Raw genomic sequence first — 26,609 nt, forward strand, 5'->3', positions numbered from 1 at the left:
CTACTTCTCTTAATGAAAAGCGCGCCAAGCATGATGCTGAAAAAAAGACACGGTAGAAACACAACACTGTATATGTGGGGAAGAAGAGAAATGCAAGAGATCATTTTAGGGCACAAAATTATCTTTCGCTAAATGTCCAGCAATAACAATTCTTCCGAAAGTTTTTATGGAATTTCCAAATGTGCTTCAACACTGTATATGTGTGGGGCAGGAATACAACACTGTTATGTCCTGCAAAAATTCTCTTTCCATAAATGTCCAGCAAACACAATTCTTCAGAAAGTTCTTATGGAATTCCCAAATGTGCTTCACTAGTCTTGGAATTTGGGATCAAAGTGGTCCTGCATGAGCATGCTCACAATTATATGTACACATATGCAAGTATGTAAACTTTACAACACAAATGTACTGTATGCTTAGGAACTGCATGTGCTAAAGCTCTGTTTATCAAACACAGGTTCACAGTATTCATGCTAATGTACTTTGGTGATCTTCTTCGTGAATTGCAATAATTAGTGAGGCCCAGTGTGCAAAAGACTGGTATGCACCTGTACGTGTCATGAAGATTGTTGTATCGCTTACATTTTTTATGTGGATGACCTCTCTTGATTTTCTCTACCATTTCTTACTTACTGTGCAAGCCCCACGTCGCAATGATCCCTTACCTAGGAACAAAAAATATTGAGAACTTTCAAAAAAAATATTGAGAATAATTATTGAGTTTTATGTGTTCAACCTAAAACCCCAAACTCATGGGGTAAAAGTAACGGTGGACAATTTACCTATACTTTGAGCCAATTTTCACTGGCACGCAGGCTCTCTTAGGTCTCAAATGTGAAAAATATGGGTATGCTATATATTTTTCTATTTAATTGCTCGCTAGAATTCAAACTCAAGATCTCTAGCTCCGATCATAATGCATGAGTTGCATCAGCACAGCCTAAGCTCAATTCACTTATACTCCTCCATTATATAGCCACTGAAAATATACACATTTTTGTAATAAATATTAGTACACCTAAACCCTTTTTTCTCTCTTTCTTCAGGATAACCATTAACTTTCTCCTTTAACATGCATCCGGTATGCTCACTCTGTGCTTCTGTCTTAACCACACAACGGGTCCTAATCATGATGGATGTATATCCATCAGCCCATGCTATTGTAGTTTCTCAATAATTCATTCAACAAAGATTTATGAGTAAACTAGAAAAGTACGTAGGTTAGAAATGAGGACACAGGCGTCATATTCCAATGAAAGTGCCATGCAATCGTAGTGGTTTTCTTTCGTCCAAAGTTCATTAGAAAAATGCAAAACTGGTATAGTTGTAAGTACTTTCTATTGAACATTTTATTTCAATCTTGTTATTTTGTATTTATATCCACTGTTTAGAGGTTTTTTTTTTGCATCCACTACATTGAATTGACGATCTGAGTTTTTTTCATAAAAATTCAATATACTTGCTCAATCTGTGGTATAAGTCCATTTGCAATTGCTTTGCCATGTGATTATTTCTTGGAATAGAATTGGGATGTGCAAAATTTTGATATTGATATTATGACTCAACTTTCTGAAGAGTCATGTTGAAAAAAAGCAGAAAGGAATGTTTTTGCAGAATCTGATCTAGCAAACATTCCGCGATGATCAGATATTCAGATTAGACATCCGAATGTCTAACACATCAACGCAGGGTTGTGAAAATCGCAATCCTAAACCAGACCGGAACTCCAACGGGTAGGACAGTGAATTATAGAATCATAACTATATTAGAATTTAGAATCGTAAAATCGCGTTTCCACTTAATAGAATTTGTATAATCAACTAAGATCGTAAAGTAACAAAATCGATGGAACCGCAACTTTATCAACTATGTGTTGCCCATGTAAATTCAGTTTCATACGACGCAATAACCATTCATCATTATCACTTTCTTTTGACTATAAGAAATTTAGGAAGACTTCCGTTCCATGGACTTTTTTATTGGAAACTAACACAATCTTGTTATGTACACACAATTTGCTCGGAATTGGAAAACTAATGTAAGAATATGAAGAAATTGCCACATGCAACGATCATAAATGAAGAAGGTTAAAACTCATGATAATAATGATTAAACATGTGAGCCTGCAAATAAAGAAACAGAAGCGACAATGCGCACAAAACATTTAGCGATTGCATTTGCACTGATCAGAGACTCTATCTGACTAATCGCGGTGAAGCTCCAATTTCTCGCTGCATTTATCAGTGAACTAGCTAGCTAGCTTACGTTGGTGGATCATGAGATAATAGCAAACTGATTGGCTTTTATGTCCTCCGGGACAACCTCGTCCAAGCATCTCCTGTGATGATTGGCAACTCTCTTCCTGATTCAAGAAACCATTTCATGATCAATATAATGCAACTGGTCAATTTAAACCAAATCGCAAAAAAAAGAGATAAATTTAAACCAAATGTTGCAACACCAATATATTTACTAACTTCGTCGCCAACTAACCTGACGTGCACATCTTCAAACCAGCTTTATCAGCAAATTCCACCTCGCTTTCATCGTCATCATCCGGATCATTATCTTCGTCGTCCTCATCGTCCCTGTCGTTGTTTTCGCTGCACCGTGGCATGAAATCATCACTCCCCACCTTGTTGTCCTTCATCGTCAAGCCGGCGAACAGACCCGTCACGCTCATCTGCTTGCTGATCATCCGAACGACGCAGTACGGCAGCTTCGGGTTCGCACCGCGCGCCGCCCTCCGAGGGTGCTTCCGGCCGTCGAGCCATGCTCCGGCGAAGGCCAGACAGTCAAGGAGGCTCTCCCTGGCCATGGCCTTCATGTCAGTACGCCTGCGCGCGGCGCCACAGGCTCCTGGCATGCGCGTTCGCCGGCCGCGCCAGCGCGAGCGCGCGTGTCGCGTCGCTCACCACCGCGTCGGCCTCGCGCCGCGCGAGCCTGGCACTGCGCGCGGTTGCTGTGCAGCACCAGCCGCTCCCTCCTCCTGCTCAGAGGGCACAGCTCCAAAGCTTCGGTGTAATGATCAATGGCCTTGTCGACGTCGCCATGCATGAAGCTAGTCGTTGCCTTGCCTCTTCTTCTCCTTGGCTAAGATCTTCTCTTCAGCAACTCATCCCTAGGCATTGCTTCCTCTCTCTCCTTCCTCTCTCCCTTCAGCTTCTCTCACGCTGGCGATCGCCCTTTTTGCTTCCCCGCCTAGTTCACGGTCACCGACGACATGGCCGTCATCAAGGAGCAGTGCAGTTGCAATGGCGTCGCCGAGTCGTCGCCTTGGACCGAGGTGCCGGAGATCGACCAAGTCAGAGAGGCACAGCGCCGTGGAATCAGCAACGGCGTGCCATGTGGCGCGGTCGTCGAGGAGGAGGAGCAAACAATCTACGGCCATGTACTGCCAGTCATCGGACGAGCGCGCGAGGTCACAAAGACTGGACAGCGCATCGCGGCACGCAATGATGGCGGCGCGGCCGACTGGGCTCCTACAGAGGAGACGCAGCAACCCGACGCCGGCAGGCGAGTCGCCGTTCGCCAGTCCGCCCCACATCCGGGACAGCTCGCTCAAGAACAAGGCGTCCTGGCATATCATGGCATGAGATGACAGGTCCCTGGAGGCGAGGCAGCTCAGTAGGTAGAGCCGACCAGCACTGGAGCTGGCTCGCCCACTCCTCCGCCTTCCTGTCCTCGGCGTCGGCTCCGCCGCCAAGCCCACACGTCATGAGGTCGCGCTGGTACTTCGGCCGCCTGCTCGGTGCCAGCGCGACGAAGTTGGCGTAGACGTCGCCGATGCAATGTGGACGCGGAACGCACGGCGAGCTGCACCGCCTCGGCGGCGTGGCGCGCGACGGCCGGGAACGTGGGCTCGTAGCTGGCGAGGTGGCCCAGGGCTCGGGCCGCCACGCGCTGCTCGACCCACGTCATGGCTCGGCCGAGTAGGGCCAGCAGGGGACGCACGGCCCCGGCCGCGACGGCCAGCTCGGCGTGCGCGGAGGAGCGGATGGTGTACGAGCCGATGACATGAGCGGCGTAGTACGGCACGTACACGTTGTCGCCGCGACGGAGCCACGCCGCGTCAGCGAGCGCGCGGGCGAGGAGAAGGGACATGCACCGGATCGCGCCGAGCGAGGGGAGCTCGGGGTCATCGGGCGCGGACATGGCTGCCCGCCACACGGCGCCAACCGCCGCGGCACACGACTGGCCATTACTGCCGCCGCCGGTGCCGCCGTCATCCTCGCAGTATGGTAGCTCCCTGAAGAAGGCGGAGAGGCTGGCCCGGCGGAGCCGTGCGTCCGGCTCTTTGATGGCGCAGAGGAAGCACCCGCAGCCGCTTGAGCTGAAGAAGTCGTCATCTTCCTCTTCCTCCTCCTCCTCCTCCTCCTCCTCCTCCTCTTCTTCTTCTAGGATCTTGGCCATGGCTTTGGCCTTGCCCTTGCTGCTTCTAGTGTTCAGCTCCATTATCTGCTATGCTTGTGTAAACTGAGGGATGTAGAAGAAAGAAGACAGAGGATGCAGGATTGAGAGGGTAGGGTTTTGTAGAAGTACCGAAGTAGTGGGTGATATAGATATGCAATCAGTCAATTTAGGCGAAGGTTTTTTAAAGTCATTGTTAACTTCTTTTCATGAAAGAGGGAAGCTGTACATGTTCATGATCAGCCCAAAGGCCAAAACAGAGAACTTTCTTGAGCAGATAATACTGGCATGTCAGAGAAACTTGACACATCAGTAGTACCTGCAGCTGCAGGAACCTTCATTGCGCTCGCCAACCTGCATAGTTTTGTGCACTCGACGGTACGAGGTTGCAGTTGCAGAGATTAAAATTTACGCCGAGTTTAATTTGGATTGGCAGTTAGTGTTAGTGTCAGATGACTCAGATGTCTTAACTGACAGTAAAGTGTCCTTTCAAGACAAATCACATGACTGACACTAGTCGCGTTGAGAGAGCAATTAGGGCCGGCCGGCAAAGCAGGGCACTACCGCACTAGGGCTACGTGGCGTGCTTCAGTTCCGCCCAATCAGTCGACAGAGATTTGGCACGCGTCGCTTTCGTTCGCAGCCGGGCCGGGAGAAGACTGATTTGACTGAACCTGTGTCCATGCGTGCACTAATCTTCATAAGCTGAAGATGCATATATACTTTCCAGCTTCCACTTGCGATGCGGTGAAGGTCTAAAGTTGCGGCTGTTAGTCCCCACAAAGCCTAGTTTAACCAAACCTTTCTACCAGCAAATTACCTAAACAAGGTAGCCAATGCGTGTGAGGTTCCACATGGTTAATTATGCTGATCAGCTTGGCGTAGCAGCTATATTAACTGTACCGTTTTTTACAAAATGAAGACTGCTGGCTTTGCAAGAAGTACACACGCTAACAACATGACAAATATAGGAAGCTAGTTAAAATAAAAATTATCCCGTCAAGCTTAACAGTTTTTAAATGACATCAAATTTGCTTATTGTCTGACATTCTTGCTAATAATGCGAATCAACATGGATTCTCTCTATGCTAGTAGGCTCGTGAGAAGGTATTCAAGCATGCATTCAACCAAGTTTGATCTCAATACTAGAGATCCAGAGGAATAGATTAACAACAATGCATGATTGGATCTGATTAGTATGAACCATAACTAGCTAAGAATATTGTTGTAAGTAGAGTAGTAGACTGCACAAGTTTCTCAAGTCTGTTATAGATACTCCAATTATAAGCAATGTTCCAATCACAGGTTAACCAATGAATTGTGATGCAGATAAGTACTATACTTTCCTTATTTATTTATTTGTTTATTTCTGAAAGTGGAGTTCCAACTCAGAAAGGGAACAGTGATGCGTAGCAAAAACTAAAAGAACTAAAGAAGCAAGAATGCTGCGGTCCTCGTGGTCCTTCAAGTGAAGAGTATGATTTGCATGCATGCTGTCTGCTGCCCACTCAGAAGGAAAGAGGAGAACGGAATGTGAATAAAAAGCAGCTTTAATCTGATAGACAGGCACCAGCCATTGTACTTGATTAAGTGTGATTAAACAATGCTGTGGGTAATTACTCGAGCAGAACAAACTGCTTAGGAGGCCAATGGCAAGAGCCACCATGGATACGCTTTGGTGAGTTCCAATAACAGCATACCTTTCTTCCAACTTTTTTTTTGAGAGACAGACAGATATACAGAGGACCTAATCACCTAACAAACTAAGCAGTACATTTAGCTTTGTTCATGGCCTGTCTAATAGCAATATGGGCTTTTGAAAAAAAATGTTATGGGCCCAACATTGGCATCAGTCCTATGCCCAGCTCAAGCCAACAAGAAGCTACAATTCATTTCCTTTCACCGGCAAGTGTGTCCATGCGTAGTTCCTAAAAAAAAGTATGTCCATGTGTTACGTCGTCAGAAAAAAAACCTAGAATATCCAAGCCGAATAAATATAGCCTCAAACTTACTTTTCCACTAATTACGGCTGGACAATAATATTTATTTGCATATATTGGTAGTTTCTCTTGCCAATGTAAAGTCACTATCTCTCACTACAATAATCCCACTGTGCCAAATCTGTACATGGGTACCAACTCGGCGCGCTCATGTCCCCGACCATGGGGTGCATCCCTAACACTGTTGTCAATGCAGTCACGACCACGAGGTTTTGAACCCATTGGTTGTCTTTTTAGACTTGGTGTAGTTTTGTAGAATTTCGTGATCTCTGAAACTTCCAGAGATTTCTTCAGAACTTTCGAACATCTTCGGGAGTTACAAATAAACCTTTGTAACTTACAGACCTTACTAATCTGTTACTTTGAAGTGTGCAAGAAATTTTAGGTTTTAAGGCTATTCAACCCCCCCTCCCCCTAGGCCATGCTAACTTTTTCCGAAGTCTGATCTTCACCCTCTATATAAGTGCAACCTCTAGCTCATTCGGAGCTGGTCTTCCATCCTAATTGTTGCAGGCACTTGTAGAGAGGATTGCGAACATATTTGAGAGCCATCCAAATTAAGAAGTGAGAATTGAGAGTTAACCATGAGTGCGACAAATGTTCTTGGTTGGATTTCTCTTGGAGCTAAAGAATTGTTACTATTGGCGATTTCCATCATCTAGACGGACCCTACGGAGCACTTGGTGAACTTTCTCGGTGGAGTTATTGTTGAGGAGGCTCCAATTGGTGTATATGGTTTGAAACCTGCCATTTAGAGTGAAAATGGGTAATCACTAGTGAAGCAAGCTTTTAACTGATCTTGATGAATCTTTGAATGTCCAACATGAACTAGGGATTGTGGAAATGACCCGATACCATGGGGAAAAAATTCGGCTGCCTCCCTTTTTGTTTATTGCATTACTTCTTGCTTTGCTTATTTGTGTGCAAGTTCTTTTGGGTGACAACTAGATTTACTTGGTAGTGTAGCATAGGTTTTATTCTTGCTCTTAAGGACATATATCCTAGTGTGAATCTTGCTAAGGACTTGATTAGTCTTGATGATCCTATGGACTTCTTAGTTTGTCTTTGTAGAATAACTTAGATGTCAAGATGGTAAGGGGGTTTAAAATTTTTAGGGACTAATTAAGGTTGTTGTTTTAAATTTTAGAGCCAAATTCAACCCCCCCATGAGTCATTCGGTCCTTACACACGTATAATCCATCACAAGTAGAAATCTACAACCCTTGTCTCGTTAACCACATCACCCGCCTCCTCCACCCCCTGGTGACCTCGTCCAAGAGGATGCTTATGCTCGTCGCCATGCCATCCATGTAGGCACTCTCTGCCTCCTGGCCATCATATCGCCTGCCTCCACCTTGCCGACAACCCATCCAAAAAGACACCCACACTCACCGCCACCTCCTCCTCCACACATCGTTCACCTTGATTCTACCCATGCCATCCAGCATGCTCTTCTCTTGTGCCCTCGTCAGATCAAGGAGGTAGGAGTGCCATTTTAGTAGACACTACTGAAGTTTTAGTAGACACCCACGTCGTCCGCATCATTTTTGTTAGATCTATTTGAAATTGATCATATCTCTAGATGTGACGGGCGCAATTGATGGATTCTGATGGCATATCGATGGACAAGCTAAAGATTCATTTGGAGGAACCGATGAAGACCTTTTTGAAGCATACTACAAAGCAACATATTGAAGAAGATTTCATTGGAAATACTTTTGCGAACTCGTTTTTTTGTTTCTCGAGACTTGGGTGGGTTTGAGACCCAGCATGGCAACACTTCTTGCTATCTTTCTCGTAAGCTGGTATCTCCAGCACTAGTACAAAATTTATTCGCATTATAAAAGCATGGTTGAACCTTTTTCTAAAAAAGCATAGACCACTTGACCCAACCCATCCAAAAAATATGACCTGACCCGCCAATGCATCAGATCAAATTCAAGCCATGATTTTTTACCCATGACCCGACACAAAGTAGAAAAAAGAGAAATATAGCCCAATCCGTTATGTGTCGAACCCGACTCGACCTGACTTTTGATGAGGTCTAATCTCTACTAGAATACATAGAGATGAGTAATGCAACACAATGTAAGTAACAAAACATAATCTTAAGGGGCTTTGGCATTCATGCCCTCTTTTTGAAGGAAAATGACGGATTTACCCTTGTTTTTTAAACTTTGTAAGTTTACCCCTCGTTTTAAAATTGAAGGAAGAGTTTGCCCCTATTTTGTTAAGTCATTTTAACAGTGTTAGCTTTTGGACAAAAAGACAAAAATCGGATATGTGGTTTATATATATTTTTAGTCTTTCATTTTATGCAAGACACGATAGATATTCCAAACAATAACAATTTAGACCGCGCTAACGTGCAAGGCTATGTAGGATAGAGAGATACTCTATGTTTTCTTGTCTCAATGGTTTGAATTATATTAAAAAAATAAATTTATTCCTGATTATGATCAAATATAATGTATCTTAGAATTTCTATGTGAATTTTGACCGTTCATATCATAACATGATTTGATAGATTTAGATTGTTATTGTGGCTTGATAATTGTTTATTAGTATGTACTCCCTTGGATCCAGTTATAAGACATTTCGTGTAGGTCAACAGTCAAACTTTATAATTTATGACCAATTAACTAACAACTTTTAATACCATTATAATACAAACTTGATACTATCAGATTTCTAATCAAATGTATTGTCTAATAATCATACATTTATAATTATAAATAACATAGTATGAAATAAATAAAGTGTACTACTCTCTCTGTCCCTAAATGTCTGTTGTTTTCGCTTTCGAGAAACAACTTTGATTAAATATATATTTAAAAATATTAATATTTATGATACATAATTAGTATCATTGGATAGATATTTGAATCAAGTTTTTTAATAAATTTATTTGGAGATAGAAATATTACACGTATTTTCTATAAATCGAGTTAAACGGCCTGTTCGCTGGTTGGTTTCTGGGCTGGTTTGGGCTGGCTGGTGCTGGTTTTATGTGAGAGGAAAACACTGTTGGTTGGCTGGTTTGGGCTGGTTGAAACCAACAAGCGAATAGGGTGAAAATTATCGGCACGTAAATCATGGCGACAAACATTTAGGGAGAGGGAGTACTCCTGTAGTCCCATCAGTCGCCTCTCGCCTGCACCGCAATTTCCATGAAAACACCAATGACATGAATGCAGGCAGACGCATGGGTACTCCTAGTACATGATAACACATTAGGCGACCGTATACGGAAGAGACTTGACTGCCGAGTGCCGAGCAACAAGCGTCCTATAGGAAAGCAACAAACCCGGGCACCTCAGGCTCAGCGTCATCTCGATCGCCGTCAACGTCTAGACGATCCAAAGCAGCCCATCTGTCAATCAATTCATAACAGGCAATATATCATATGCAACCTAATCAACTTGTGCAAATTTGAAATCTAACCAATCAGAACCACTAGATGCTAATCCAATAGATGGGGTGAGAGGTGGGACGATTTTGCGCTTAAGCACCCCCCACCTGTCGGCCTTTTTTTTTCCAAAACCCCCCTGGCGGTTCGAATGCACCTGCACCAGGCGGTTGCATCGCGATCAAGCGAGCCGCGACTGCGCCACCAGATTCTTCCGCCGCCCGTGTGCCCGCCTGATCAGGTGCTCTGCGTTCCTCGTGTGCCGGCCTTGCGTCCTCACCAGTGCGCCGCCCGTGCACCCGGCCTGATCAGGTGCTCTGCGTTCCTCGCGTGCAGGCGTGTGTGAGTTCCTTTTCGTGACCTTTCTTTTCGTTTTCGTTTTCATGGCCCGGTTTCCTTTTCGTTTGACTGCAAGTTCTATCAATCTGATTGCCAGAGAACGTACTTGGACGGCGTGACGATGCGGAACGACGGCGACAGCCAACAGCAGCAAGAACTGCACCAGCCATGGATAGGGAATGACGCCCTCTCTCTCCGCTGTCGCGGTTGATCCCGCCGTCGCGGGACTTACAGGAAGAAGTTTTGAGGCCACCGCCATGGATCATTTGAAGCATGTGGTTGGAATGATATTTGATACACTTACAGATGTGGAGAAATTTTACAAATCGTATGCACATGAAGCTGGTTTCTTTGTTCGTGTTGGTCAACACAAGAAACAAAATAATGAAATATTATTCAAGCGGTATTATTGTTCAAGGGAAGGCTATAGAAAGGAGAACGTAAAAAATGTTACTGACGAATCTAGAAAAAGAGAAAGACACATAATGTGATGGAAACCAGATGTGGTTGTGAGGCACATATTGTTGTCAAGCTTGGTAGTGACAAGAAGTATCGGATAGCTTCAATGGTTGAGGAGCACAACCATGGTTTTGTGTCACCAAATAAGAGGCATTTGCTAAGATCCAACCGTAATGTTAGTGAGAGGGCAAAGAGTACCTTGTCCAGTTGTCATAAGGCTAGCATTGGCACCTCACAGGCATATAGACTTCTCCATATCAGTGAGGGTGGGTTTCAGAATGTTGGGTGCACGCTGAGGGATTTGCAAAACTATTACCGTGACATCAGAAGTAAAATCAAGGATGCAGATGCACAAATGTTTGTGGCACAACTTGAGCGAAAGAAGGAAGTAAATCATGCCTTCTTTTATGACTTTATGGTGGATGAACAAGGAATGACTTGTTCGTGTGTTTTGGGCAGATGCCTTATGCAGGAAAAAACTATAGTGTTTTTGGTGATGTGGTTTCGATAGATTCAACATACACCGCTAACCAGTATAACATGATTTTTGTGTCCATTTACTGGAGTCAATCATCACTTGCAAAGTGTTTTCCTAGGGGCAATATTCTTGGCAAATGAAAAGATTGAGTCATATGAATGGTTGTTTAACACCTTTCTTAAGGCTATGCGTGGAGTAGAACCTCATCTAATCATAACAGATGAAGATGCGAGCATGAAGGCTGCTATTGCTCATATTCTACCGGATACAACTCACAGACTTTGCATGTGGCATATGATGGAAAAGGTACCTGAGAAGGTCGGGGCCTCTATAAGAGAGGATGAACAGTTCTGGGATAGACTACACACATGTGTTGGGGGCTCTGAGACTTCAGATGATTTTGAGTCACAATGAAATTCTATCATAACAGATTTTGCACTCATGGAAATGATAGGTTTTCCACAAAGTTTGGGATGCGTCAATCATGGATTCCGGCATACTTTAGGGACATACCTCTAGCAGGAATCCTTAGGACTACGTCACGATCGAAGAGTGCAAATTCTTTTTTTAACCGTTTCATTCATCGAAAATTGACCTTTGTTGAGTTTTGGCGAAGGTTTGACATAGCTTTGGAGTGCCAACGCCAAGAGGAGTTGAAAGCCGACAATGCATGTCTTCACACCACTCCTAAATTGATGACACCATGAGCCATGGAGAAGCAATGTAGTGTAATATATACACACGAAGTTTTCAGTTAATTTCAGGAACAAATCGTAACTGCAAGAGACCATTGCATTATTCAAGGCATTACAGAGTGTGAAGATATAAAAATTGTCACCATCAGCAGTCTATCTGGAAAAGAGCGAGTGGTTCAGTTGAACAAGTCAGACATGTTTGGTAGGTGCTCCTATAAATTATATGAGTCCTATGGCATCCCGTGCCGTCATATCATACAAGTGCTTAGAGCCGAGAAGCAAAATGAGATACCATCGATTTATATTATGAAGAGATGGGAGAAAAGATGTAAAAGGTTTGTATTGTATAATTTTTTTCTATGGTTGTTTTGTATAATAGTCTTGATCGGATATTCAATTTTACAGGGATCTATTCCTTGATGAAGAAGGTAACATGCTTGATGAAAAGCCTGAAGATCCTATGGAGGTGGCAATGCGGAAAAAGATTTTAGATTCACGCAACCAATTTAAAGATCTTATCCAGATGGCCAAGAACTCTGAACAAGGGATGGACTTTTTATTTTTTAGTTTATCCAACCTAGTAGAACCTCTCCAAAAGATCACGCCTGCTACAAGAGTTAATAAACAGGATGAGTATGAATCTTTCCTTGGTAGTAAAATCCCAAATCAAGTCGATATACATCCACCAAATGATATCAAGTCGAAAGAGAGATGTAAAAAAATTAAGAAGAGCAAAGAGATGAAGGCTGCAAGCAAGGGTAAAAGTAAACGGACGTGTGGAAAATGTAAGCAAGTAGGGGATCATGATGCACGCACTTGCCCAAACAATGTTGTTGGCTGATTTTTCAAGTTCGTGTAAACACTTTTTTACTAGTGACATCATTTAGCTTATTACTGCCAATTTTCAGTGTTTCATTGCATATACAACATGGACATGGAGTTCACTGCAATTTGATCATATTTGTTTTCGTTTGTGATTAGAATACAGTTATTGAGAACTTCCAAAACAGGTCCATCCATGTGCAAACAATTCCTGCAGATTAACAATTTTCACAATTACAAGTACCTGCACAAGAACTAGCTACCTTCACAATTTTCACAATCACAATTACAGTATCAGTTGCATCTTCTTCACCAGCAAGATCACGACACAACATCAATTCCAAATCAATCAGTCATCGAGGGCGGCGACCAAAGGGCCAGCAGCCTGGCCATCAGGCATCGGCGGCCAGTGGGGGCAGCAGCCTGGCCATTAGGCGGCGGTGCCCAGCGAGACTGGATCTAGCTTCTCATCCTTCTCTCCTTGTGACTCCTCCAATCCGCTGACTCGTGTACAGGGGCGCTGCTGGCGCCGGAGCCAGGGGCGCGGCGGCCACGGATCCGAGCGGTGAGCCTCGGCGGCTGGCTCGTGACGGAGGGTGGAGGCGGGTAGGAGGCCGGCGGGGGCAGGGGGCCCGTGCGCCCGGTGAGGGTGGAGGCGAGTAGGAGGCCGGAGGGGGAAGGGGCGATGGTGGCCATGGGACAGGGGCGGAATCCCCTAGCGGCGGGGAACGGGCGGCGGAATCCATTGGCCGCGCACTCGCGACGGTGTCCGGCGATGGTGGAGGCGGAGGCAGGGGCGACTCGCTCGCGATGGGAACCGTTCTGTGCACGGGGAACTAGAAAAAATGACGCGAATCGCCAGCGCAGTTTTTTTTTTGGAAAAAAGGCCAGAAGGTGTGTGGGTGGGTGGGTGGGTGGGTGGGGGGGGGGGGGGCATAAGCGCAAAATCGTACCATCACTCATCCCATTTATTGGATCAGCATCTAGTGGTCTTGATTGGTATTGGTTGATTTGCATAAGATATGTTGGCTTCCTAACAGCCTCAACGGACAACGGATCGGTTCAAAGTCTTTCTTTTTTTCCGCAGGCCTGCACGCGCACGCAGGCAGATGATCCGACCGGAACAAACGGGGGAAATGTGGCACCCATCTACACATGATGCTAACAGAATCGGAGAAGGAAGGACCGCTCTGTCTCTTTGCGCTGGCCTGCCGTCCTGGACACGGTCTTAGTCAACAGATCAGGGGAGATACCGATGGCTCGGACTAGTGGATGCTTGCGTAGACGACGGAGGAGGCCGTGGGATCGCCTCTGTTTCCAGGTGAGGGGTCCGGATTCAGCAAAGTTCTTCCGCCAAAAGTCTAGCCTTTTCTTTGTTTTAAAAAAAAGTCTAAACTTTTCTAGTTCATGTATGTTCAGTTGCAACGATGCCAAAACGTGTTAACACTAATAGCATCTCCAAGTGTTTCCTAAATTTTTCTCCTAAAAACTCCATGTTTTCCATCTCCTAAAAATATATTAGGAGAAAAAAAGAAAACCATCTCTAATAGTTTCTAATATTTCAATGCTCAATAATTAAATTTGGGTTCCACTCAGCTTTTTTTACGTTCTTTTTTTTTTCGTGCGTACCTCTTCGTCCCCGCGCATACTACGCCGCCGCCACCATCTTCCTTCGCGTTGCCGTAGCTCTGCTCGTCCCAGCCGGCCGTGGTCTCCTCCCAGCACTTGTAGTGGTTCAGTACCACGCATGCATACAGTACCATGCAGCAGTACGCAGCAGCTAGGCATCAGCAGGTTGCCGGCCATCAAGTAGCAGCAGCAGGTAGCCATCAGCTTGCAGCCGGCCATCAAGCATTTCCCAAGTGCGTAACTTTGATGATGTATACAGGGGATCGATACAGGATACTATAGATCGATTAGATGGATGGATGTTGATGCAACTCTGATATCAAATGGGCGGCCGGCCGGCGGCGGGGCAATCGAACAAGAAAGGAAGCACGACACCACCTCCTAGCCTACGACGGCGGCGGCCGGCACGAAGCCAAGGTGGCGGCGGCGGCGGCGGCGTCGATCCTCTTCTTGGTGGCGAGCGATGGAGTGGCGAGTTCCTAGTGGCAAGCGATGGAGGTACGTAGCTCGATGCATGCCGCGATCGATGATCGATCGATCTACCTCACACGGATGTAGTAGATGTGCTTATTTACAGCAGTGCTATACTAATCGCTAGTAATGACGTGATGATGTGCGGCTCGATCAGTAGCCCCAGCAGAGGTGGTCGTGGTCGAACCGTTGGGCGCCGGAGGAGGAGGAGACCTCGGGGTTCACGTCGGAGGTCAGCCCCGTGTCCTGCGACGCGCTCAGACGCTCCCGCTCGCCGCCCCCCTTTCTTGCATGGCGGCGCCGGCGCCGGCATGGGCTGCTGTTGTTGCTTGTTGGACATGTCCGGGAGCCCGCCGCCGCCGCCGTAGACGCTGCCTTCCCGGAGCTGTACCAGGCTCGTCGCGCCGTGGTGCAGCGGCCCGTAATGTGCGAAGCCGGATAGCAGGAATGGCGAGGCCGAGGTGGTCCTCGAGGCAAAATACGGCGCGGGAAGTAGGACAACGCGCGGGAATGGCGTCTCCGCGCGTGTCTTCGTCCGCGTAAAGTTACGTGGAAGGAGGAGAAATTTTCAAGTGCTAAAATATTAGGAAGTAAATATTAGGAGTTGTTGGAGATGGATTTTTTTTCATCTTTCTAAAAACCAAAATTAGAAGGATGTTTAGGGACATACAGTCTACGCTCAAGTTGCGTGAGTCTGAATTCGGAAGAAACTTTTTTTTTTTAAACTCGGAAGAAACTTTTTTTTTTTGAAACTCGGAAGAAACTTTGTTGACCACGGCCATAAAAGGTTTTTTTTTACGGTCATAAAAGGTTAGACCCCCTGCCCACTGTCAACAGTTTATCCAGGGCTCCACAAATACGAACTAGAAAAGCTGATCTGATTTGCAAAACGTGGGCGCTGCCGAATTGCAAGTTTTTCGAGTGCCTTATTGCATACCAAAACCAGCTCTGGACGGCTGATCATCTTGCTTCTCCAGGATGGCCAAACCTGCAAGTTTGCGCACTTGCCAAACAACAAACGGTAATACTCGTAACAGGGCGTCCGTCTCCCCAGAAGCTTCTGTTCATAGGCCGCATAGCCATCCCAAATGACTACCTCCTATCTGCTCGCCTCGTCCAGCTTATCCACTCGTCCAGATGAGTCACCATAGTTTCTAAGAACAAAAAAACATCGCAGGCGCTGAACTAGGACTACGCACCTCGCGGCGGCTGGCCGGGGCAGAGGCCGCCCGCGCACATCCCGTGCTCACCATGGTCGGCGTCCTCCTCCTCCCCCATCCCGGTGGCCCCTTCCCCCACCCCGGCGGCGCCCCTACCCCAACCCTTGCGTCCTCACCCACTGGGAGTGCCCAAAGCCCGCGGATCCGGTGGCCCTCCCCCCACCCCGGCAAGATCTATGAAGCACGAGCAAGATCCATGGAGGTGACGTGGCGGTGTTGCAGGGGAGTGGGCAGCTCTGCCCCACCCCGGCGTGGCGCCCTCCCCACCCTCGGCGGTGCCCGACCTCTCTCACCCTGGTGACCAAGCTCCCCCCACCCCGGCGACCAAAATCAACCAGCCAGCCTTCTCCTCCCATATGTTGTATATGTATGTTTCAAGTGTTTCAAACGTTTCAGTTTTATGTTGCATTTGTTTCATATGGATGTTGCAAAAGTAGATCGGAGGATGTTGCACATGTTGCATATGTTATATTTTGTCAGAGATATGGGCCAGGGGTACCTACACCGCCCGTATATATGACCATTCGCCAAGCTATCGGCTCAGCAGCCGTTAAGGAGGAGGCCCGCAAGGGCTGACACGGCCCGACCAACATGGAGATCAAGGCAAACTATGGTGGGTGTATCTGGACGATAGCTAGGATGAATCTGTTGTAACAAATTAGGAATACAATCTGTTAGCCCGATCGTTCTCTCTGTAACCATACCTCTCCTGCCTATATAAAGGAGGGTAGAGAGCTCGGGCACGGGATCCATCTTCCACCTATTCCATCTACCTCGTAGCTAGGAGCAATAGCCTCTATAATTGAGCATACAAATATAAGAACAGTCGCACCACTAGAGTAGGGATTAGCACGCACCGCGCCTCGAACCAGTATAAATCTATGTGTCTCGTGTGCTACCATTTGATTCCATCTACACGATCACGTTGCTGGATATTACCAGAGCAAAACAATCCGACAGTTGGTGCGCCAGGTAGGGGCCTTTCGCGTTCAGAATTGTTTTTGTGTTTCAGGTGGGAATCATCTTTGACTTCGGCGATGAACCAGAGAAGATGCAGCCAGGCACGAGGATCAGTCTTCGGCAAGCTCGACTTCATCACCGACCGGTTTGGGGACTTGCGCCTACGGGAGCCTGAGCCGATCGAACGGGAGGAGGAGCAGTCGCTCTAGATTCGAAGCTTTCGCTGCTTGACTAGAGGAGGCTATCGACGGAGGACCGCTCGCCATCGCCCGTCATCTAACCCACCAGTGTTAGCTTTTTGCCAAACCTGGCCAAGAGCCTAGACTCAACGCCACTCTTTTCCTTCGCAAGATCAGGGATCCAGTCCCAACAACGGATATGATACTGATGCGATTCATTCCTGACCCTCAGGAATACTAACACACGTGGCGATGACTCACCCGATCTAGCTTCTTTAGGCTATCACGCCACCTTTTAGATCTCCCATGGAGAATCCAAAGAACCCGTGTCATACTAATCGGGATCACAACGAGGATGGCCTCGACTTGAACCTAGTAGGGGTCACCATCCATAATCTTAGCCTAGGGCGGCACCATCCTGGAATAATCAAACCACTCCGATGAGAGCGATCAGCTGCACTACACTGGAGCCACCGAACTCATTAATACCGCGACTTCGCTCCTTTCTCTCTATGACCGCTACCGACCACATGGAGTTAACCACACGGATGTCGACGATGATGACATCATCTTGCATTCGCGCAATTGCTATCTTGGTGCAAATGATTACAAGGGGAATGGGTACATCATCCCCAAATGTTCCCCCCACGATCATGTTGATTTTGATTATGCAGCACCTTACAAGACTAGCCAGTAGGCCCAGGATCAGTCTACTTAATCACAACGACGTGTTCGTAGATGAAAATCAAAAACTCTGATGTTAGCTCCAATAGCAGAATGCAGCTAGGGGCCGACAGGCCCACAATGACATTCTAGCGAGCATCTGGTGTTTTCTAACGCTAAGCAAAACTTGTCCGAGGCCATGAGGGAAGCGGCAGTGATGCCACAGCCATACGTAGAAGAGGGCTGATAACGGCTGCTATTGGCCAGTATACCAGCACCGAGTGATGCGTCTGCTACATGTAGCCATGCACCTCGATACTTGGGGGCTCGACCACCACATCGATCTAACAGATCCCCACGCCGCAATCCCAGACACTGCCAAGGTCCTGCCCCGCAATCGGGTGACAACGGTGGCGGGCAGGGAGGTGGTGGGAGAGGAGGTGGCGGCGGTGGGCACTCTGCCAATGGAAGGAGTCACGAAGACGACAGGGCTAACAACGATTCGAGGGAGTAGTTACTACTCTAACGACAAGGGTGGTACCCGTCATGATGGGAGAAATGCCAGGAACCGACCTAAGCCGACGCCACGCACCGCTGAGGGTGATCCCTATGACTTGGTAGGACCCCCCCCATGTTCGGATACCAAATCTGGTCGGCTCCTACGCCTCATAGGTTCTGTGCTCTGAACATTGAGACATACGATGGTGAGACAGACCCAAAGATTTGGTAGGTAAACTACCAACTCACCATGAAAGCGGCATCCGCACCGGACATGTTTTTCATGATTCAATATCTTCTGATCTACCTCACTCATTCTACCAAAAACTGGCTAAACAACCTTCGGGGAAGGTACGATCAAGCGATGGGCTAACCTCAAGAAGGCATTATGTAATCACTTTGAGGGGGCTTACACTAAGTCAGGTACCTCATGGAACCTCCTAGGATGCAAATGCAAGACCGGCAAGAGTCTCTGTGATTACATAAAGCGCTTTACACAGCGAAGAATAAACTCAAGGACATCCCCGATGCTAGCATCATCACCGCCTTTGCCGCTGGCATCGACAGTGAACCCGTTATTCGGGACATTAGGCGAAAGGAAGAACATCAGTCTCCACTACATGTTTGCCTTAGCCCACGAGCACACCGATAGCGAAGATTGCTTTAATGCTAGTAACGACAAATATAAATTGTGACACATCGACGACGTGAACCAATCCCCATTGATAAAGAAGGATTGTAAGCGTAGAGGCTGAGCTCGTGGCTAACGCCAAGAAACAAGAAGGCAATAAATCTAAACAAAGCCATGGAGGCCGTGCAAAATTCGATAAGATCATGAACCAAACATGTCAAAACCATGGCTTCCTAGTGAATCACTTGGCTAGGGACTGCCATACTTACAAACATGAGATCATCGAAGCTGGCAAAGACAAGACGAAGGACGACCACTCGAAGAAGGTGAAGGACGGCACCGATGAGGATGACAAAGGTGGCTACCCCAACATCGAGGACAGTCATGATCATATTTGGGGGTCCGCTAGGCCTACTGAGGACTGCCATCGTGAGAAGGTAACCTGGCATCTCGTCTTTGCCACTGCACCTACAGTTCCTGTTTATTTGAGGTGGTCGGAGCGCCCGATCACCTTCAATAGGGACGACCACCCCAATCATGTCATCAAGGCTGGTCGATTCTCTCTGGTGGTCAGCACGGTTGTTGGAGGCGTAAAAATGACCAAAGTCCTTATGGATGGAGGAAGCGACATAAACATCCTTTACAAGGGTGCATTCGAAAAGCTAAACATCAAGGCGAGCCAAGTGTGTCCTTCACATTCTCTGTTGCATGGGATCATCCCCGGATGATGGGTTATGCCCCTCGGCACGATCACTCTGTCTGTCATGTTCGGTGACCAGGTACACTACCGCAAGGAGACACTCTCCTTTGAAGTCATAGACTTCGAGGGTCCTTACCATGCCATCCTCAGGAGACCCTGCTACACCAAATTCATGGCAATCCCTAGTTATGCCTACCTCAAGCTCAAAATGCTAGGCCCCCATAGCAGTCATCACCATCGTGGGTAGCTTTCAAGATGCATACGAGTGTGAGAGGCTGGCTGTAGAACAGGCCCATTGGGATCTGATTCTAGATGAGCCAAAACACGCTGATAAGGACAAACTAGGAGGCAGGTTCGGGAATGCCCCGACAATCGCACCAGTCCTCAGAGCACCAGGCTCACGCTAGAAACCCTAGCTAGTGTTTTTACCTCCTGATTCTATGGTTTTTGCTTCACCTGCTACACCATTGCCACCAGAGGCACCTAGTCTGCCCGAGGAAGCAAATCCAAAAGAAGAGAAAAACGACTTGGCCAGTCGAGGAGGACCCCGTGACCGAGGCCTAGAGCACCAATGGTGCATATTCGCAATAAACCTTGGGTCAGTCTTGAGTAGAGGAGGGACATAGACAATAGGGCAAACCCTAGTAGTGCTATTAATATGCACTAACCGTTGTCTTCCCCCTTTTTTCAAAAAACAAACAACAAAAAATGGTTGCTATGCACGAAAGGATTTTATGCCTCAGATAGCCAAGGAAACACTTTCCTAAAGAATGGCTCAGGGGCTATGTCCTAAGTGCTATGCAATGACACCTCCCATGTAAGGCCATACTGGCTAGTCGACATTTGGTTCGGTACACTCGGGGGCTTTGTACTGACATGGCAACGCCAAAATAGTTGTGGTGATATGTGTGGTCTCAGCACTCAGACTTGTTATACTAACCTGCCCGAATGCTCAGGGGCTACTATTACAATCACACAACTACCGGTCTGCAAAATGAAATTTTATTCATATAACATTTTACACAAAAGCAAACCAATAGGATCTGGCGTCATCGAGGAGTGTCCTCGATGACTTGCTCTACATTTACAACCGCCACAATGTCATTGGTGGCAGCACCAAAGTCGGCTATCAGCCGCCTAACATTGACGTCCACAGGGACCTCTATCCGCGATGGGAACCCAAGCTCTACCACATGTAGGTCCACCTTTGGCTAAAGACAAAGGTGAGCGGCAGGCTCTTGCCACCTGTGGCCCCATGGTGAACGTCGTATGCCATCACTTCCATGATTCACGCCTAGGAGGCTAAGAGCCTGCTCGCGAAGGCTTGACCCTATCGGTTGTACCAACTCAACAATGGCCTCCACTACCCGCTCCAACGCCACGCAGCGGTTGCTATTGATTTGCGCCATGGCAGCACCGCCACGCGCCTAATCCGTTGACTCATCACATAGACAAGTCACTTCCACTGCCAGCTAGCTCCTCATTGGCCCTGGTGAAGATCCGCCACTTTGGCTAGGACAGCGCCTAGCTTCTATTGTATCGCTAAGAAATATAGAGGATCAAAGTCAAGACGAAAAACAATTCCACAAAGGAAACAAAGAAGTTCAACTCACTGACGAGCTCAGTGTGGTTCGCCCCGTTGGCTGCCTCCCCATGCGTGGCGCTGAGTGCGGTCTCGGCCACCGCAAGGCACTCCTTCAGCTGTTCCACCTCCTAACACCCATTCTAGAGGGATTGCCTAGACACGGCTAGCTCCCCTCGCACAGTATGGATGTCGTGCTCGTCTCCTTCGGCCTCCTCATCATCGGAGGAGGAGGGCGAGGCCGGCGGTAGCACAGTCTACATTGCCGGGGGACATGATGGCGACAAGGCCTCTCAGACGATTACAGGCCATGACATCGAGCGCGTCGATGAGAAACCACTACAACAAGAAACGCATCATATTCATCCCCAACAAAGTCAACAATAGATCTATCCTTACCCGAACCCCATCAAGCCCTAGACAGAAGGCCTAGGCGGAATGAGGCATGCCCTTCTCAGCAGATCCCTCCTCAAACTCGTCCTGCTGACGCTTCTCTTCGGCCATGGATGGAAGGCAAGATCTGACGACTGTGGGAGATGCGATGATCAAAGGAAGGTGAGCATGTAAAGGCTACGACACAGATGTACTAACTCCCCTCCTCTATCCCTCTATTTTATAGGCAGGGAACATGCATGGTCGATGGAATCCTAGCAATCTCCATGGGCAAAAGCAGGAGTTAAGTCATGGCTATGCCCCCATGATCTTCGAGAGGCACAGCTTTTGAGATAGACGCGTGGGGAGACGAGCCACCGAAACTGATGCCTCAGCTTCGTGGAGAAGGAACCCATCCATGTAACAACGAAGGCCATGGGACCAAATGGTCTGAAATCCGATGCACCGTCACTTGAGCTGCTACAGGCGAGTGATCTGACACTTAGATCGGGTACTTGGCCTGGCTCACTCCCTGAGTAGATATAAGCGGTAGCGATTTATTCGCTACCGACCCTGCCCCTCTAGAGTTAGGGGTATTCAGGAGGGTCACCAGTCTGATCCTAAAACATCTGACACTCGGTGTCACGTAAATCTCCCAATACCTAGGACGAGCTCGAAGTACCTTATTTCAGTGGATGTGTGCCCCTTCAGGGGGAAACCGAAAAACTAGTTGGCCCATGGCTATAACCAAAGTATGAGCTCCTGTAATCTAGAAAAAGAGTTTTATGACATGCCCCCACTGGTTAGGCTTTGTCCTGCTGCTTTCTTTCAGTGATAGCGGACGTTCACTCGTTCTACCCGTTACCAGCTCGAAGAGAAATAAGCACAACTACCGACAGCTGCTCACACGTTCGTTACTCGCCCACTAGTGGTGCCTAGCCTAGGACACTATTATATTGGCCTTAGGGCTCCGAGACAACGTTCTCTCTCTTTCACTAATGAGGCTCATGAAAATTCGAATCACATTACTTGACGAATCTCAAAGAAAAACGTGGCACCCTTAGTGCTTGTTAACAAACGACCTGCAACAGGTCACACTAAAAATCAACTGGCTTAGTGACATGTGGGTGATGGAGGTGCACCTACCCCATCCTCATTATTGTTTTATGGCTAGGACTTAATGATGCGCAACCACTATTTACACGTCAGAATACGTCTGGAACCAACTTCTCGAGTACAAGCGATATTTTTACCCTAACATGGCATTTATGATGTCCTGGAAGCTATCTTCCGGTTATCGGGTACACCACCTAAATGTGACATTAACAATGTCCCGAGGGCTACGCCCAGGAAACTACATTTCCCGATGTTGGGTGTACCACCCGATCCAGGCACTTACTAGCTGCCAGGGGAATAACGTTCCTTGATGTACGGTGTACCACCGCCTCACTCAATGCTTGAAGAAGATTCTCGCTACCTGAGAAATGCTTTTGGTACTCGAACGACAACATACTGGCTCCTCAATACTTGTCAACATCCAAGCGCACATAGCTCAGAGCTTCGGCACCCGAAGATGCTCACTATGTACTTATAGTACGTAGAGCTTATAGGGGAGACTGCGACATCCTAAGGGCTTAAAGCTACGTGCTAGCTTATCATTAAGTCCTACGGGGGCTACTAGTCAGAGATATGGGTTAGGGGTACCTGCACCGCCCGTATATATGACTATTGCCAAGTTATTGGCCCAGCAGCCGTCAAGGAGGAGGCCCGCGAGGGCTGACACGGTCGACCAACATGGAGATCAAGGCAAACCATGGCGGGTGTATCTGGACGATAGCTAGGATCAATCTGTTGTAACAAACTAGAAATATAATCTATTAGCCCGATCAGTCCTCTCTGTAACCCTACCTCTCTTGCCTATATAAAGGAGGGTAGAGACCTCGGGCACGGGATCCATCTTCCACCTATTCCATCTATCTCGTAGCTAGGAGCAACAACCCCTTTAATTGAGCATACTGAATACAAGAGCAGCCGTACCACTAGAGTAGGGATTAGCAGCGCACCGTGTCCAGAACTAGTATAAATCTCTGTATCTCGTGTGCTACTATCTGATTTCATCTATGCGATCACTGTTGTTGGATATTGCCGGAGCAATACAATCCGACACAATTGTTTCACATGCATGTTGCAAGCATATGTTTTGAGTGTTTCAAATGTTTTCAGAGGTATGTTTCATCTGTGTTTTGTGGACGCATGTTGCAAGTGTGTTTATTTAGATGTTGCATATGTTTCACACATACGTTGCATGTGTTTTATTTGGATGTCTACATATGGTTGCAATGGTTTTCAAGTGTTTTACAGGTGTTTTTTCAAGTGTTTTAGAAGCATGTTTCAAGTGTTTCAACTGTCTTCTGACGTACTGCCTCCGTCCATTTATCTCCTTCATCTAAGCAATTTTTAAAAAAAATCTCCTTCGTATTAGTCTAGGACCACGGGTTTGGTTTCTCATACATGATGCGCATTTGGTGCTCATTAGCTACTCCATGTCTGCATTTATTGCTCCTTGGCTGCTCATTGGCTGTGACTCCTTGGCTGCTTGCCTTAAATGAAAATTGGTGTTTTTTACTGCTCCTTGGTCATTGCGTTGAAGGCTAATATGATGAAGACTTAAGAACGGAGGAAGTATGTCGCAACTAGTTGTATTTGTATGTTTCAAAAGTAGATCGGGTGTTGTATCTCTTCTCTCTACCTTCTACTGCATCGTCTCTCCTAGCGCCAGCAGGGCATCCATATAATGCCGCAGGGTCCTTCCAAATTGGAGGCACCAAGTGCCCTTCTCCTCTTGTCACTCGGAAGGTGTGGCCTCCGCGTGGAGCATGAAATGGAGTGTGGCGCATGAGCGTCAGGTTCGAACGTTCGGGCGCTAGCACTTCCGAACAACAAATGAATCGGTCGTCCACCTCATGGGTCATCGCCCATTGTCACTAATCTGAACGAATTTGGGATGGCATATTATTGGCATACCATTTTTGGCCAATCGCAACTTACCGAGTTCTAAGTAATGGCTCAGCATATCCTCGGTCTTCCGATGAAGTATGGTCGAACATGCAAATTTGTGAATGGTGCCTTTGTTAGATCAAAGGCATTCACCCAGCTTTTATTGAAAGCTTAACAAAAGCCTAAGATCCTACTGGGAAAACCAGCTTACAGATTAAGCACTAAACCCTTCAACGAACTCTATAAACTACACATCAAAAGATCTACCATTAGACCTCTAAACCCAAACAGCAAGTTTGAAACCACCAACATTTGGACCAACAAAAGCAGACAAAAGGCAAACACTCGCGCATAGCTACATCGCCACAGTGGCATTAGAAGCAACTAGATTTATCATCTCGTTCGCCACAGGCTTTAGAATGGGCTTCAAGAGTAGACACCAAGACTTCACCACCATCAATGTCTTGTAAATGATTGCCACCAGGGATGTCATCGTCTTCTTGTTAAACACCACATCATTGCGCGCCTTCTAGATAGTCCATAACGCCCCTGCACATAGGAACAATGTTACCTGCTATTTTTTCCCTCTAAGTTTTGTCAAGATCTCTAAAAATAGCGCTGAACAGCTTGTTGGCAACAATGACCAACTAAGACTTTCATGAAAAAGGACCACAAAAATATAGCAAGGGGGCATTGAAACAAAATATGATCCGATGTTTCAAGTTTTATCACAACTGAAACATTCCTCCGGCCCAGACCATTTCTTCTTCTTCAGTTGGACCCCACACTAGATTCTATCATGTATGGCCATCCATAAGAAAATTTTAACCTTCAAAGGAATATTACATTTCCAGATAAGCATCTTTTGCACATCTTGAACCCCTCCAAAGGTCATCAAATTATAAAGTGATTTTGCTGAATATTGTTGAGATCTCTCTAGAGCCCAAAACACCTCATCTTTGCCATCTGACAAAGAAACTTCATCTAACAACAACATCAAATTGCTCCATTCTTCCCACAAAATTCCATTCAACTGCCTTCTAAATTCTAAAAACCACTGACCTTCCACCCATGCCTCTGCCACCACTAGGTCTTGGTGAATAGCAATATGAAACAGGTTAGGAAAGGTTACTTTCAGTACACAGTCTCCTAACCAACAATCATGCCAAAACCTTGTTTGCATCGCTGATTTTATCCTAATACACCTTCCCATTTGAAACCACTTTCTGACATCCAACAAAGATTTCTAGAATTGAGAGCCTTTCCTACTTCTAACTTGGAAAATACTTTTGTGGCCCAAATATTTGTTTCTCAATATGTTACAGCACAAACTATTATCTCCTCTTTCAAGCTTGTCAATCCATTTACCAAGAAAACAAGTATTCATAACTCTAGTGTCCATAAAACCAAGACCTCCAAACCGCTTCGGCCTGTTTAGAGCTTCCCACTTAACCATATGATACTTCCTTTTCTTACTTGTCTCTTCCTAGAAGAATTTAGCTCTAATAGAATCCAATCTCTAAAAATTACCTTCATATAACTGATACACACCCATCATGTACATGGGTAAGCTAGACAGACAAGAATCAATCAAAACAGATTTTCCCCCTAATGACAGATACTCACATTGCCAAGTTCCCAGTCTTTTCTCTATCTTCTCACAAACATAACTCATTTGTGCTTTTCATATCTTATGACAACTAACCTGGCATTCCTAGATATTTCATCGGAAGAACTCCACTTTTACATCCCAACAACTCTGCTGCAACATTCATCTCCACTGCAGACAATCCTACTGAGAAAATCTCACTTTTCTCAAAGTTTATCTTCATTCCTGACATAGCCTCATAGCAAGATAAAATTACTCTAACATTTCGCAAAGTTTGTAAATCAAACTGTAGGAGCAGAACTAGTATCATCAGCATACTATAAATGTGTTAACCCTCCTTCAACTAAGTGTGGTACAAGCCCCTTAATCATCCCAGCAGCACAGGCTCTCGATAATATAGCAGAAAGGGCATATGCTACAAGGTTAAACAACAGTGGAGACAATAGATCCCCCTGTCTAAGTCCTTTGAAGCTTCTAAAATAGTTC

The 26,609-nt window shown here is 46.5% G+C and overlaps 1 pseudogene; it reads right to left on the reverse strand.

Annotated features, from left to right (window-relative positions):
* Positions 1 to 2,043: 2,043 nt before the first annotated feature.
* LOC136504488 (uncharacterized) lies at positions 2,044 to 4,500 on the reverse strand (annotated as a pseudogene).
* Between the last annotated feature and the right edge of the window lie 22,109 nt (positions 4,501 to 26,609).

Source organism: Miscanthus floridulus, chromosome 1, assembly GCF_019320115.1.
Source record: "Miscanthus floridulus cultivar M001 chromosome 1, ASM1932011v1, whole genome shotgun sequence".
Lineage (NCBI taxonomy): Eukaryota > Viridiplantae > Streptophyta > Magnoliopsida > Poales > Poaceae > Miscanthus > Miscanthus floridulus.